Below are 15,395 nucleotides of genomic sequence, written 5' to 3' on the forward strand. Positions count from 1 at the left end.
CATGACCTTCCCTTTTGAAATCTGTGCTGACTGTTCTTTATTATATTTTAATTTTCTAGATGTTTTTCTATTACATCTGAGTAAATATTCCAGTATCTTTCCCACCACTGATGTTCATGTAACTCCCTTGATTTGTTCTATATCACTTTTTAAATATAGGAATAATATTAGCTGTACGCTAGTTCTCTGGCACTATTTCCTTTTCTATTGAATTTATAGAATGGCGTCACTGCTATCTCTTCCCTAGCTTCATTTAGTATGCGCGGATGCAATCCATCCGGACAAAGGATTTTATCGTCTCTAAGTTTGATTTCGTTTATTAATTATCTCCCTAGTTTCTATATTAAATGTTGTATCTTTTTTGATCTCCTCTTCTTCTAATGTCATGTCCACCCTGTTAGTTTCCCTGATAAATACTGAGGCAAATAACAGTTCAGTATTTCTGCCATTTTGCTGTCATTTCCTGTCACTTTATTACATTTTATATTCCTTGATAATTTCATATTGTAGTTCCTCTTTGCCTTCCTAATTGTTTTTTTTTACATCTTTCCTAACCTCTTCACATTCCCTTTTGTCATCCACTCCTTTATTGTCTATGTAGTTAGTGTATGCCTTTTTATTTCGTTTCAATGTTTCCCTTATATCTTTATTCATTCATGGTGCTTCATTATTGTATAGTTCCTGATTTTTAGTGGAATATATTTCTCCTGAACACACACTTGGTCACCTTTTAAAAATATTTCCCTCTGCTGTTCTGTCCCTTCTGCTGCCATTATATTGATATTTCTTTCCAGTTTATCTTCCCTTGTCCCATTCTCATCCCCATAAAATGAGCTTTTTTCCAATCTATTACTTTGGTCTTTGTTTTACTTATGTCTTTTTTAATCATTATATTGTTATGATCATTAATACCTAGATGTTCCCTATGCTTACTCTTCTTATCTGCTCTGGTTCATTTCCAATTACTAGATACAGCAGTGATTCCTCCTTGTTGGATTTCTTGCGTACTGGGTAAGAAGAGTCCTGTACATACTAAAAACTCCATTCCCTTTTCCCTACCTCTTCATGCCAGTTTATTTAGGAGTAGTTGACATCTCTATGATTATTATTCTCTAGACTTTTAATCATTTCATAGATTTGCTTACATATTTCTTCCTCTATTTCTCTTCCACTATGAGGTGGTCTGCAGAATACCCCTATTCGCGTGATCGATCCCTTCTTATCCTTTATTTCAATCCCTATGGATTCTGTTTCTTAGGTATGTCACTTTTTTCTACTGTCATTATGTTATCTCTCATTAGTACAGTTACTCCCCCCCCGCGATCCCCTTTCTTGACCGTTTGTGTTACCCTTATTCCTTACCTTGGTCTGACCTGTACTCTCATCTCTTATTTCTTTTATCTTCAGGCTTATGTTATTTCCACCAGGTTTGTTTCCCACCCCTGCCCCCCTCCCCCACCCCGTCTTAATACTTCAGATTTGGTCCGTGGTCAGGGACAGGGGGGTGTGACTACGACTGAGGCAGGTATGGGGATCCAGAAGGTAGCATTGGAGGCTATAGTGCAGGGTAGCGATAGGGGTAATGATAACCAGAGTGTGACAGGAAGGGACAGAGCGTATAAACATAAGAGTGCACCAGAAAGTAGAGTCAGAGTAGGGAAAAATGGTAAAAAGACAACATTAAAAGCTCTTTATCTGAATGTACGCAGCATTCGTAACAACATAGATGAGTTGACGGCACAAATAGAAATAAATGGGTATGGTCTGATAGCCATTATAGAAACGTGGTTGCAAGGTGACCAAGGCTGGGAACTGGCGTATTTGACATTTTGGAAGGATAGGCAGAAAGGAAAAGGAGGTTGGGTAACTCTGTTAATAAAGGATGAGATCAGTACAGTAGTGAGAAATGATATTGGCTCAGAAGATCAAGATGTAGAATCAGTTTGGGTGGAGATAAGAAATAATAAGGGAAAGAAGTCACTGGTGGGAGTAGTCTGTAGGCCCCCTAACAGTAGCTACACTGTAGGACAGAGTATAGATCAAGAAATAATGGAGGCTTGGAAGAAAGCTACTGCAATAATCATGGGTGATTTTAATCTACATATAAATTGGACAAATCAAATTGGCAAAGGTAGCCTTGAGGACGAGTTCATAGAGTGTATTCGGGATGTTTTCTTAGAACAATACATTGTGGAACCAACCAGGGATCCAACTATTTTAGATCTGGTATTGTGTAATGAGATAGGATTAATTATTGATCTCATAGTAAAGGATCCTCTAGGGAAGTGATCATAGCATGTTAGAATTTCAAATTCAATTTGAGCGTGAGAAACTTGAGTCTCAAACTATTGTCCTGAACTTAAATAAAGGCAATTGCAAAGGTATGAAGACAGTTGGCTAAAGTGGACTGGGAAAATAGATTAAAGGGTAAGACAGTAGATAAGCAGTGGCAGACATTTAAGGAGATATTTCATAACTCTCAGCAAAGATATATTCCAGTGAGAAAGACAGACTCGAAGAGAAGGATGAACCATCCGTGGCTAACAAAGGAAGTTAAGGATGGTATCAAATTGAAAACAAAGGCATACAATGTTGTGAAGATTAGTGGTAAACCAGAGGATTAGGAAATTTTTAGAAACCAGCAAAGGATGACTAAAAACATAATAGAGGGAGAAGATAGATTGAGAGTAAACTAGCAAGAAATATAAAAACAGACAGTAAGAGCTTCTACAGGTATATAAAAAGGGAGAGTAGCTAAAGTAAACTCTGGTCCCTTAGAGGATGAGACTGGGGAATTAATAATGGGGAAACAGGGAAATGGCAGAGACTTTGAACAAATATTTTGTATCGGTCTTCACGGTAGAAGATACTAAAAGCATCCCAATAATAATAGATAATCAAGGGGCTACAGGGAGGTAGGAACTTAAAATTATTACTATCACTAGAGAAAAAGTACTAGGCAAACTAATGGGACTAAAGGTGGACAAGTCCCCTGGACCCGATGGCCTGCATCCTAGGGTCTTAAAAGAAGTGGCTGCAGAGATAGTGGATGCATTGGTTGTAATCAACCAAAATTCCCTGGATTCTGGAGAGGTCCCAGCGGATTGGAAAACCGCAAATGTAACGTCCCTATTCAAGAAAGGAGGGAGACAGAAAGCAGGAAACTATAGACCAGTTAGCCTAACATCTGTCATTGGGAAAATGCTGGAGTCCATTATTAAGGAAGTAGTAGCAAGACATTTAGAAAATCATAATACAATCACTCAGAATCAGCATGGTTTTATGAAAGGGAAATCATGTTTGACAAATTTGCTAGAGTTCTTTGAGGATGTAATGAGCAGGGTGGATAAAGGGGAACCAGTAGATGTAGTGTATTTGGATTTCCAGAAGGCATTCAATAAGGTGCCACATAAAAGGTTACTGCACAAGATAAGAGCTCGCTGGGTTGGGGGTAATATATTAGCATGGATAGAGGATTGGCTAACTAACAGAAAACAGTGTCAGGATAAGTGGGTCATTTTCAGGTTGGCAAACTGTGACTAGTGGGGTGCCACAGGGATCAGTGCTGGGGCCTCAACCATTTACAATCTACATTAATGACTGGGATGAAGGGACCGAGTGTAATGTAGCCAAATTTCCTCATGATACAAATATAGGTGGGGAAGCAAATTGTGAGGAGGACACAAAGAATCTGCAAAGGGATGTAGATAGGTTAAGTGAGTGGGCAAAAATTTGACAGATGGAGTATAATGTAGGAAAATGTGAGGTTATCCACTTTGGTAGGAAGAATAAAAAAGCAAATTATTATTTAAATGGAGACTACAAAATGCTACAGTACAGAGGGATCTGGGGGGTCCTTGTACATGAAACACAAAAAGTTAGCATGTAGGTACAGCAAGTAATTAGGAAGGCAAATGGAATGTTGGCCTTTATTGAAAGGGGGGTGAAATATAAAAGTAGGGAAGTCTTGCTACAACTGTACATAGCGTTGGTGAGACCACACCTGGAGTACTGTGTACAGTTTTGGTCTCCTTATTTAAGAAGGGATATACTTGCATTGGAGGCAGTTCAGAGAAGGTTCACTAGGTTGATTCCTGTCTTCTGAAGAAAGGTTGAACAGGTTGGGCCTATACTCATTGGAGTTTAGAAGAATGAGAGGTGATCTTATTGAAACACATAAGATTCTGAGGGGGCGTGACAGGGTAGATGCAGAGAGGATGTTTCTATTCGTGGGGGAATCTAGAACTAGCGGGCATAGTTTCAGAATAAGGGGTCGCCCATTTAAATCGGAGATGAGGAGGAATTTCTTCTCTGAGGGTCATGAATCTTTGGGATTCTCTACCCCAGAGAGCTGTGGAGGCTGAGTCATTGAATCTATTTAAGGTGGAGATAGACAGATTTTTGAACTATAGGGGAGTCAAGGGTTATGAGAAGCGGGCAGGAAAGTGGAGTTGAGAACAAGATCAGATGAGCCATGATCTTATTGAATGGCGGAGCAGGCCCGAGGGGCTAAATGGCCTTCTCCTGCTCCTATGTTACTAGTTTAAAGTCTTATCCATAGCCCTATTTATCCTTTCTGCTAGGACTCTGGTCCCATTCCTGTTCAGGTGGAGCTCGTCCCAGTAGTACAGCTCTTTTCTGCCCCAGTACTAGTGCCATTATCCCATGAAATGGAACCTCTCCTTTCTACACCAAACTTTGAGCGATGCATTCACCTCCGTGATCTGTTTGACCCTATGCCAATTAGCATGTGGCTCAGGTAGTAATCCCGAGATTACCACCCGTGGGGTCCTGCTTTTTAATGTAGTTCCTAGCTTCTGATACTCCCTTAGCTGGACCTCCTCCCTGTTCTTCCCTATATCATTGAGCCTGACATGGACCATGACAACTGGATAATAATAATAATCAACTTTATTGTCATTGTTAGTGCACAAGTGCAGTACAACGAAATGTAGGCTTGCGGCTCCCGAGAGTGTACATTTAGATTAAGACATTTAAACATTCAACATTCATTTGGCTTGTAATACATTAACATAAACATAATAAAGTGCATTGGCAGATGTGCAGGCTTTAGAGTTTATTTGTGGAGTTCAGTAGGATAACAGCCCTGGGAAAGAAGCTGTTCCTAAATCTGGTCGTTCGGGTGCGAATGCATCTGTAGCGTCTCCCAGATGGCAGGAGGGTGAACAGACTGTGGCTGGGGTGGGTAGGGTCTTTGATGATGGTCCGTGACCTCCGTAAACAGCGTTTCTGGTATATGTGCTCTATGGTCGGTAGCCGGGTGCCGGTAATGCGTTGGGCAGTTTTGACTACCCCCTCCCTTATCAAGTTCTTCTCCAGTTGCTTTGAGATATGCTTTACCATTGCACCAGGTAGGCAACACACCTTCCGGGACTGTCAGTCGCGTTTGCAGAGTATGCTGTCTATACCCCTCCCCTGAATTATTGAATCTCCTATATCTACAACCATTCTATTATGCTTTCTGCTGCTGCTCCTTTTAAATCGCTGGTGCTGGGATTCCCTCACTTTTTATGGAGTGCTGATCTCTGTCGCCGCTCCTTTTAAATTGGTGCTTTAGGGATGTTACGCTTTGTAACATGCAGTGCATTATTGGTCTGTCGGCATGAGCTGGATAGTTCTAGGATGTGGCAGCACTGGGGTGGGGAGAGAGATCCTGGGGTCTGAGAACATGGGGAGCAACTTGTCAATTGGGAGATCTGGGGTAGGGGGGTGGGGGGGGATGGTGCGGTCACAAAATCTAGGAGCACTGGAGGTTCTGTATCTGGCATGCTGGTTAGGGGAAGAGGTTCTTTGAGCAGCGTAGATTTACTAGAATGGAGGCCTGAGAGAGGGTTAAATATTTGTCGTCTCAGTTGGAAATGGTTTTCCACAAGGAGACCCAAGCAGTGAGGAAGTTAATTAAATGAAAAAATCCCCTATATCCCAAACCCAGGAGATAAACTGTTTCCCATATCAGGCTGAATCGATTAGAATTGATAATCTGAATACCTGGACTCCCAAGAGTTAAATTATGAGGGGCGATTACACAAACTGGTTGCATTCCCTGGAATTTAGAAGATTAAGGGTTAACTTGATCGAAGTTTTCAAGATATTAATAGGGTAGATAGAGAAAAACTATTTCTACTGGTTGGGAAGTCTAGGATTAGGGGACATAGCCTAAAAATTAGAGCCAGGCCTTTCAGGAGTGAAGTTTGGAAACACTTCTACACGCAAAGAGTTTGATGCTAGGTCAATTGTTCATTTTAAATCTGAGATTGATAAGATTTTTTTGTTAATCAAAGATATTAAGGGATATGGGCCAAAGGCGAGTATATGGAGTTAGGTCACAGATCAGCCATGATCTCATTGAATGGCGGAACAGGCTCAAGGGGCTAAATGGCCTATTCCTGTTCCGATGTTCCTATGGGGAGCAAGGTCAAGGGTTTGAGGAACATTTTAGGGGTCGGGAAAGTCCTACTATCTGTCAGCATTTATGGGGTTGACAGGATGAGGAGAATTTGCCCTTGGTCCATTCCCCACTGTCAGACCTCCAGCTCCAGACATGTTTGTGACTATAAGGTATTCCCTCAGCATGTGCCGGGCCAGTTCTCTGTGCCATTAATGCTCAAAATTGACTTTGTGCAGAGAACTGGACTGACAAACCAAGAATGCCAGGTTTGGGGTGGGGGCAACTGATGCCTGGGAACAAATCAGTGTTGGGTGGCTTGGGACTGTGATACCAACAGGTTGTGGCAGAGCAGTGTGGCCGGGAACGGGGTCACAGCAACAACAACTTGCATTTATTTAGCGCCTTTAACATAGTAAAACGTGCCAAGGGGCTTCACAGGAACATTATAAAACAACATTTGACACCGAGCCACACAAGGAGATATTTGGGCAGACTTGGTCAAAGAGGTAGCTATTAAGGAGCATCGTAAAGGAGGTGGAGAGGTTTAGGGAAGAAATTCCAGAGCTTAGAGCCTAGGCAGCTGAAGGCATGGCCACCAATGGTTGAGCAATTTAAAATCAGGGATGGTCAAGAGGCCAGAATTTGAGGAGATTAGATTTAAGGGTTGTGGGGCTGGAGGAGATTACAGCGATAGGGAGGGGCGAGGCCATGGAGAGATTTGAAAACAAGGACGAGAATTTTTAAATTGAGGCGTTGCTTAACTGCTGCACAGCAGTTTGAGTAGGCCAAGAAGAGGTAAAAGTCAGAGAAGCTTGGAAGGATTCAGGATAAGTAGGGTGGCAGCTGCTGGATGACAGGACACGTAGGTGAGAACAAAAGTTTTTTTAAAAAGACCTCCCATCATGTCGTTCAGAGCTGCACCAGGACCTCAAACAACAGCCTCTGCCAATCTCAAGCGCTATCCTCAAGAGCAGAGTGAGGGACAGTAGGGTGGATTGGAATGTGTTGAATAACTGCTGGATGCTAGGATGGCATGGACGTGGTGGGCCTATTTTATTAGTTCAAAGATAAGAATAAGAATTCTTATTCTTACCATTTTATTAGTTCAAACAAAGATATCGGGTTACCTCATTGCCACAAGTTACTTTACCCAGAGAGTGTTGAGAATATGGAGCTCGCTACCACACGGAGTAGTTGTGGCGAATAGCTTAGGTGCATTTAAGGGGAAGCTAGAGAAGTACATGAGGGAGAAAGGAATAGAAGAATATGTTGATAGGAAAGAAAAAAAGACTTGTATTTATATAGCGCCTTTCACGACCACCGGATGTCTTAAAGCGCTTTACAGCCAATGAAGTACTTTTGAAGTGGAGTCACTTGTGTGATGGGGTTAGATGAAGTTGGGTGGAAGGAGGCTCGTGTGGAGCAAAAATGGGCCAGTCGGGCCGAATGGTCTGTTTCTGTGTTGTAAATCCTACATTATTGACGAGTGTCCCTACTACAAGAAGGGCATCACTAAAACAACTGGTTCAAGATAAAACTTGGGAGTGTGCACGTAGTTAAAATATGAATCTGTTATCAGTATGTCCTTCGGTGCCCACCGGTCGCGAGACGCTTGAAGCGAACCAGTGGGCACAGCAGGATCCCGCTCGGTGGGGGGTGTGGGGGGTGAATAAGCGTCAGTCATAAATATTCACCCAGCAGGTTCCCCTCTGGTGTAACTGGCGAGCAGGAGGAGTGGACGGACGTGTAGCTAACTGGCGCTAGGACAGTGCGGAGCAGGCAGGTGGGTCTGTCTGTCTCGGTGTGATCGGCACAAGGCCTGCACGGAGCAATGAGTGAGAGGCGGGCAGGAGGCTGTATGTTTGACGGTCAGTGCGGCGGGCGCTGCGTACCTGAGAGGCGGTTGGAGCGGGCGGGCCCTGGGCCGCTGCGGGGAGCGCGAGCCGAGCCGGTTTGAAAGTGAGGAGCGGCGGTTGGCGCGGGGGGAGGAGGCGCGCGCTCGCTCGCTGTCTCCGGAGCTCGGGCCGCAGGTAGGAGCGCGGGCGGGTGGGGGAGAGAGCGCTCGCGGCCAGAGAATGGTCGCCCCTCGGCTGCGGCTCAGCCGCCTGGTTCCTCCGTCCGCTCGCTCGCTGCCGGCACTTGGGGGCAAAAGGTGACTGGAAACACCAATCGGCTGCCGCTTTCATTGTGAACACTTCCTGCTCAAATCAGCCCGGGGCCAGCGGCTCCGCTCTTTGTATCCGCGGCTCCCGGGGTGCGGGAGAGGGAGCCCCTGCCGGGGGGGTGGGGGCAGTTGAGAGTGAGGGGGTTGAGGATGGGGGGAGGGAGAGAGAGGAACCCCTACCCGCGGGGCGGCGTGGTGAGAGAGAGGGATCCCTACCCGGGGGGTGGGGATGAGAGGGGGATGGGGGTGTGAGAGAGAGAGGGACCTCTACGCGGGGGGCAGGGGTGAGAGAGGGACCCCTGCCCATTGGGTGGGGTGAGAAAAAGAGACCCATCCCTGGGGGATGGGGGTTATTGAGAGAGAGGGACCCCTGCCCATGGTGGAGTGGGGAAGAGAAGGACCCCTTGCTGGGGTGTAAGTTGAGAGGGAGGGACCCCTACCCGGGGGATGGGGGTGTGAGAGAGAGGGATCCCTACGCGGGGGGCAGGGTTGAGAGAGGGACCCCTGCCGATTGGGTGAGGGGGGGGTGAGAGAGAGAGGGACCCCTGCCGATTGGGTGAGGGGGGGGTGGTGAGAGAGAGGGACCCCTGCCGATTGGGTAGGGGGGGTGGTGAGAGAGAGGGACCCCTGCCGATTGGGTGAGGGGGGGGTGGTGAGAGAGAGGGACCCCTGCCGATTGGGTGAGGGGGGGTGGTGAGAGAGAGGGACCCCTGCCGATTGGGTGAGGGGGGGCAGGGGTGAGAGAGGCACCCCTGCCGATTGGGTGGGTGGAGTGAGAGAGAGGGACCCCTGCCCATTGGGTGGGGTGAGAAAGAGAAGAACCCCTTGCTGGGGTGTGGGTTGAGAGAGGAACCCCTGTGGGGGGTAAGAGATGGATCACTGCCCGGGGGGGAGAGAGAGATGACCTCTGCCCATGGGGGTCAGGGGGGAGCGAGGGAGGGAGGATGACCTCTGCCCATGGGGGTCAGGGGGGAGCGAGGGAGGAGAGAGAGGGAGGGACCCTTGCCCCAGGGGTTGTTGAGAGAGGGGGGACCACTGCACATGGGGGTTGGGAGGAGAGGGGGGTGAAGGGAAGTGGGTTGAAGAGGGACCCCTGCCTGGCGAGGGGGGTTAAGAGAGGAACCCCTGCCTGGGGTGGGGAGGTGGGAGAGGGACCCCTGTCCGTGGTAAGCAGAGAGAAATGGACCATGCCCTGGAGATGGGATGTAGAGTGAGAGTCACCCCAGGTGGGGAGGAGAAAGCAAGTGAGTCCCTGCTTGGGGTTGGGGAAGGGTAGGAAGAGTGAACGAGTTGGACCCTGACTCGGATGGTGAGGAGAGATCGAGAGGAACCCTGCCTTTGCATCTGCTGCACCTGGGAGTGGGGGCAAGGGACCCTGTCCTGGATAAAAACTTTAACCCCCCACTTTCACATTCCCAAGTAGTCTTTGGCTCTCTATTCTGCAGCTACAGATCTGCTCAATCACACCCTCACTTCCACCTTTGATGCCCTTGTCCCCAGTAAAACCCTTACTCTCACCTTGACCATTCACCCGGTACGGCTCTCATCTCCGCTCCCTTAAGTCCAAGGGACGCAGATTTGGAACGTTTATAGGGATAACTGGTTTAGCCATTTAACACCAGATCTGGCTGAACCACATAAAATCACTATCGGGTCCTGCTCTCCTCCCCCAAAACTGCTCAGTACTCCAGCTGCTCACTACTCCAGGATCACCCTAGAATGCAAAGATAACCCACGGCTTCCCTTCTCCACGACAAATTGCCTTCTTAAACCCCTCTTCCCTGCACCTTCCACCTTCACCTCCAACAACAAGTGTGAGGAGCTCATGGACTTCTTTGTCATCAAGATTGAGACTATCCATTCAGCTGCCTTTGCCACTTCCCCAAGTCCACCAAGCCAAACTTCCCTTAAGGTACCCCTCCCTGCCTTATCCGTGAAATCACATCTTTCTCTAGTTTCTCTCATATTTCCCCTCATGCCCTCTCCGAGCTCAGCTTGTCAATGAGACACACCTCCTCCTCCCTCAACCCTATTCCCATCTGGTCCCCATGTTAGCTGATATTGTTGATGGTTTCCTCTCCTCAAGTACTGTCCCTGTCCCCATCAAATCTGCAATCAACACCCACCTCTTCAAAAAAACACTCTTGACCCCTCTGTCCCTGCAAACTACTGTCCTATCTCCAACCTCCCTTTCCTCTCCAAAGTCCTTGAATGTGTTGTCGGCTCCCAAATCCGTGCCCATCTTTCCCGCAACTCCATGTTTGAACCCCTCCAAGCAGGTTTAAGCCCCTGCCACAGCACTGACTGTGACTGTGCTAAACTATCCCTCCTCATCCTTCTTGACCTGTCTGCAACCTTTGACACGTTTGACCACACCATCCTCTTCCAACTCCTCTACTCCGTTGTTCAGCTGGGTGTGACTACCCATGCTTGGTTTCATTCCTATTTTCCAGCTATAGCCAATCTCCTGCAATGCTTCTCTTCGTGTTCCAGCACCATTACCTCTGAAGCCCCTGACCTCCTCCTGTTCCTCATCTGCACGCTGCCCCTCAGTGACATCATCTGAAAACACGACATTAGGTTCCATGTGTACGCTGATGGCATCCAGCTCGACTTCACCACCACCTCGCTCGACCGACTCCTTAACTGCCTCTGATTTCTTACGCTGCTTGTCCAACATTTAGTTTTGGATGAGCAGAGATTTACTCCAATTAAATATTGGGAAGACCGAAGCCGTTATCTTTGGTACCCGCCACAAACTCCATACAATAGTCACTGAATTCCATCCCTCTCCCCTGGCCACTGTCTGAAGCTGACCCAGCCTGCTCGCAATCTCTGTAACCACCTCCAGCTCTACAACCCTCAGATCCCTGCGCTTCTCCAATTTGGCATCTTACACATCCCTGATTTTCTTTGCTCCACAATTGGTGCATCTAACCAATTGTTGAGGATATATGTACAGACCAGTAATCACAAAACTGGCTAGCTTGTATAAGTGGGCCACCTGTCGCCAGTAAACATAACTGTCTCTATTTAAATGGTAAGGTTGAATCTGTTTACTTTGCCTTCGAGGCAGACACTCCCTCTGAAGTCGCCTGTGGAAACTAGCTTTTTTTTTAAGGGTTGTGTGGTTTCTAGAGGCAACAGGCCTACTTTTATCAGGCAAGACTCTTCTCTGCAAGCTGCTATTTCTAGTTACTGGACAAAAATCAATGAGCATCTGGCTGAAGTACTGAGACTGAAACTGATGCCTGTAGCAGTGTGAAGGGCTGGGCTGACTTCAATAATGTCTGTAACAAGTACTTTTTAGACCCGAGTCCATTTATGTCAAACATGTTCTTGGAACAAGTGTCTTGGTTTACATGAGTTTTGTATATTAAATATTCATAGAATGTATCTCAACTTGAGCTATTCTGTTGCTCACAATGTGTGCTAAGTCCTGATAGACTTATCTGAAGGTTTCTTAAATGTTGGAATGTGGTAGGGCAGCAAGAAGTGTTGATTTTTGTGGGGGTCAATTTAGCTCGAGGGGTTCGGTAAGGTGTCTCTCACAGGAGGATGTTACCAAATTTCAGGTATGGATGAAGAGGCAATACAGCAGCATGGATAGAATGTTATAATAGCAAAATACTGCGGATGCTGGAAATCTGAAATAACAACAGAAAATGCTGGAAATACTCAGCAGGCCAGGCAGCATCCGTGGAGAGAGAAACAGAGTTAACGTTTCAGGTCTGGGACCCTTCATCAGAACTGGAAAAAGCTGGAAATGTAACAGATATTAAGCAGGTGCAGAGACGGGGGGAGGGGTTTAGGAGGGGAGGAAGGAATTGAAAGAACATGCTGTGAAAATGTTGCAAATGGGAATGGCAAAATCATACTGCATGAAAAATGGGGGCAGGGATTATTATCTGAAATTGTTGAACTCCATGTTGAGTCCGGCAGGCTGTAAAGTGCCCAATCGAAAGATGAGGTGCTGTTCCTCGAGCTTATGTTGAGCTTAATTTAGAACAATATATTAGGCCGAGGACAGAGAGATCAGAGTGGGAGTGAAGTGGCGAATTAAAGTGACAGGTGACCGGAAGCTCAGGGTCACCCTTACGGACTGAATGGAGGTGTTCCGCAAAGTGGTCGCCCAATCTGCGTTTGGTCTCCCCAATGTAGAGGAGACCGCATCGTGAGCAGCGAATACAGTATATTAAATTGCAAGAAGTACAAGTAAATTGCTGTTTCACCTGGAAGGGGTGTTTTGGGGCCTCGGACAGTGGGAAGGGAGGAGGTAAAAGGGCATGTGTTGCATCTCCTGCGCTTGCACGAGAAGGTGCCAGGTGAAGGAGAAGGGCTGTTGGGGGTGATTGAGGGGTGGACCAGGGTGTCGCGGAGGGAGCGGTCCCTTCGGAATGCTGAAAGGGGAGGTGAGGGGAAGATGTGTTTGGTGGTGGGATCACATTGGAGGTGGCGGAAATGGCGGAGGATGATCCGTTGAATGTGGAGGCTGGTGGGGTGAAAGGTGAGGACAAGGAGAACCCTATCATGGTTCTGGGAGGGAGGGGAAGGGGTGAGAGCAGAAGTGCGGGAAATAGAACTGACACGGTCAAGGGCAGTGTCAACCACAGTAGAGGGGAATCCTCAGTTGAGGAAAAAGGAAGACATGTCGGAAGCACTGGTATGGAAGGTGGCATCGTCAGAACAGACGCGGCGGAGACTGAGAAACTGGGAGAATGGAATAGAGTCCTTACAGGAAGCGGGGTGGGAGGAAGTGTAGTCCAGGTAGCTGTGGGAGTCGGTGAGCTTGTAGTGGATGTTAGTCGAAAGCCGATCGCCAGAAATGGAGACGGAGAAGTCAAGGAAGGGAAGGGAAGAGTCGGAGATGGACCATGTGAAGGTGAGGGAAGGGTGGAAATTGGAAGTAAAGTGAATGAACTTATCTAGTTCAGGGCGAGAGCAGGAAACGGCACCAATACAGTCATCGATGTACTGGAAAAAGAGGTGAGGGAGGGGACCTGAGTAGGACTGGAACAAAGAATGTCCCACATATCCCATGAACAGGCAGGCATAGCTAGGGCCCATGCGGGTTCCCATAGCAACACCTTAAATTTGGAGGAAGTGAGTGGAGTCAAAGGAGAAGTTGTTCAATGTGAGAACAAGTTCAGCCAGGCGGAGGAGGGTGGTGGTGGATGGGGACTGGTTGGGCCTCTGTTCAAGGAAGGAACGGAGCGCCCGAAGGCCGTTCTGGTGGGGATTGGACGTCCATAGTGAAAAGGAGACGGTTGGGGCCAGGAAACTGGAAACTGTTAAAGTGACGGAGGGCGTCGGAAGAGTCGCGAATGTAGGTGGGAAGAGACTGGACAAGGAGAAAAAAATAGAGTCGAGATAGGAAGAGAAGTTTCGTGGGGCAAGAACAGGCTGAAACGATGGGTCTACCAGGGCAGTCCTGTTTGTGGATCTTGGGAAGGAGATAGAAGCAGGCTGTGCGGGGTTGGGGGACTATGAGGTTGGCGGCCATGGAGGGAAGATCTCCAGAGGAGATGAGGTCAGTGACACACTTGGAAACAATGGCTTGATGTTTGCAAGTGGGGTCATGGTCCAGGCGGAGGTGTTGGAGAGTTGGCGTTCAGCTTCCCCACGGTAGAGGTCGGTTCGCCAAACAACAACAGTGGATAGAATGTTGGTTGACGGACAGGAAATAAAGGGTTACGGTTAATGATTTGCTCGGATTAGAGAAAGGTTGGAAGTGGTATAGCCTGGGGTCAGTGGTGGGTCCATTTTTGTTCCTTGTGAGTATCTATAGATGATTTTGACTTGGACATAGGGAGTTCAATTTCAAAATTTGCTGACTACACAAATAGAGGGTTTGGCAAACAGTAAGGAGGAATGTAAAAGACTTTAGGAGAACGTAGCAGAATGAATAGCTGTCAAATGCCATTTTTTGTGGAGATGGGTGAGGAAATATATTTTGGGAGGAAAAGTCAAGGAATCTGACTATCCAGTCAATGGAATACACTGAATATACTGAAGATTATGGATGGACCGAGACAGGGTTCCAATAATTACCTCCCTGAAGGTGCGAGTGCAGATAGATAAGCTATTTTTAAAATAAAAGCTAAAAGCATTTTGGTTGTATAAATAGGGGCATGGAGTACAAGAGTAAAGAAGTTATACATTGATACAAAACATTGATTCATAGAAACATAGAAGATAGGAGCAGGAGTAGGCCATTCGGCCCTTCGAGCCTGCTCCGCCATTCAATGAGATCATGGCTGATCATCCAAATTCAGTACCCTGTCCCTGCCTTCTCCCCATATCCCTTGATCCCTTTAGCCTCAAGAAATATATCCAACTCCTTTTTGAATATATTTAATGAACTGGCCTCCACCGCCCTCTATGGCAGAGAATTCCACAGGTTCACCACTCTCTGGGTGAAGAAGTTCCTCCTCATTTCAGTCCTAAATGGCTTACCCCTTATCCTTAGACTATGACCCCTGGTTCTGGACTCCCCGGCCATCAGAAACATCCTTCCTGCATCTAGTCTGTCCAGGCCTGACAGAATATTATAGGTTTCGATGAGATCCCCTCTCAATCTTCTAAACTCCAGTGAGTATAAGCCCAATCGACACAATCTCTCCTCATACGTCATTCCTGCCATCCCAGGTATCGGCCTGGTGAATCTTCGCTGCACTCCTTCCATGGCAAGAACGTCCTTCCTCAGGTAAGGCGACCAAAACTGCACACAACACTCAAGGTGTGGTCTCACCAAGGCCCTGTACAACTGTAGCAAGACATCCTTGTTCCTGTACTCGAACCCTCTTGCTACGAAGGCCAACA

The 15,395-nt window shown here is 47.1% G+C and overlaps 1 protein-coding gene and 1 long non-coding RNA gene across 26 annotated transcripts in view; one reads left to right on the plus strand and one right to left on the minus strand.

Annotated features, from left to right (window-relative positions):
- The window catches only part of LOC147115199 (uncharacterized), a 59,403-nt gene extending 50,800 nt beyond the window's left edge, over positions 1–8,603 (minus strand). The window contains exon 1 of one of the 2 annotated variants that reach the window (XR_015079087.1): positions 8,302–8,598. This is a non-coding gene — a long non-coding RNA (uncharacterized LOC147115199). Of the gene's footprint in view, positions 1–8,301 lie in introns of both variants that reach the window. The other variant, XR_015079088.1, reaches the window with a different exon arrangement.
- Positions 1–15,395, plus strand: part of cyribb (CYFIP related Rac1 interactor Bb) — a 210,522-nt gene that overhangs the window by 17,840 nt on the left and 177,287 nt on the right. For 5 of the 24 annotated variants that reach the window (XM_085993533.1, XM_085993534.1, XM_085993528.1 and 2 more), the window contains exon 1: positions 8,073–8,192. The exons of 11 other annotated variants lie outside the window; for them this stretch is intronic. The gene's annotated coding sequence lies outside the window, so the exon portion shown is untranslated. 8 more of the 24 variants (XM_085993551.1, XM_085993559.1, XM_085993563.1 and 5 more) reach the window with 5 other exon arrangements.

This window comes from Somniosus microcephalus, chromosome 7 (assembly GCF_052327205.1).
Source record: "Somniosus microcephalus isolate GS21.2 chromosome 7, FLI_Smic_1.0, whole genome shotgun sequence".
Lineage (NCBI taxonomy): Eukaryota > Metazoa > Chordata > Chondrichthyes > Squaliformes > Somniosidae > Somniosus > Somniosus microcephalus.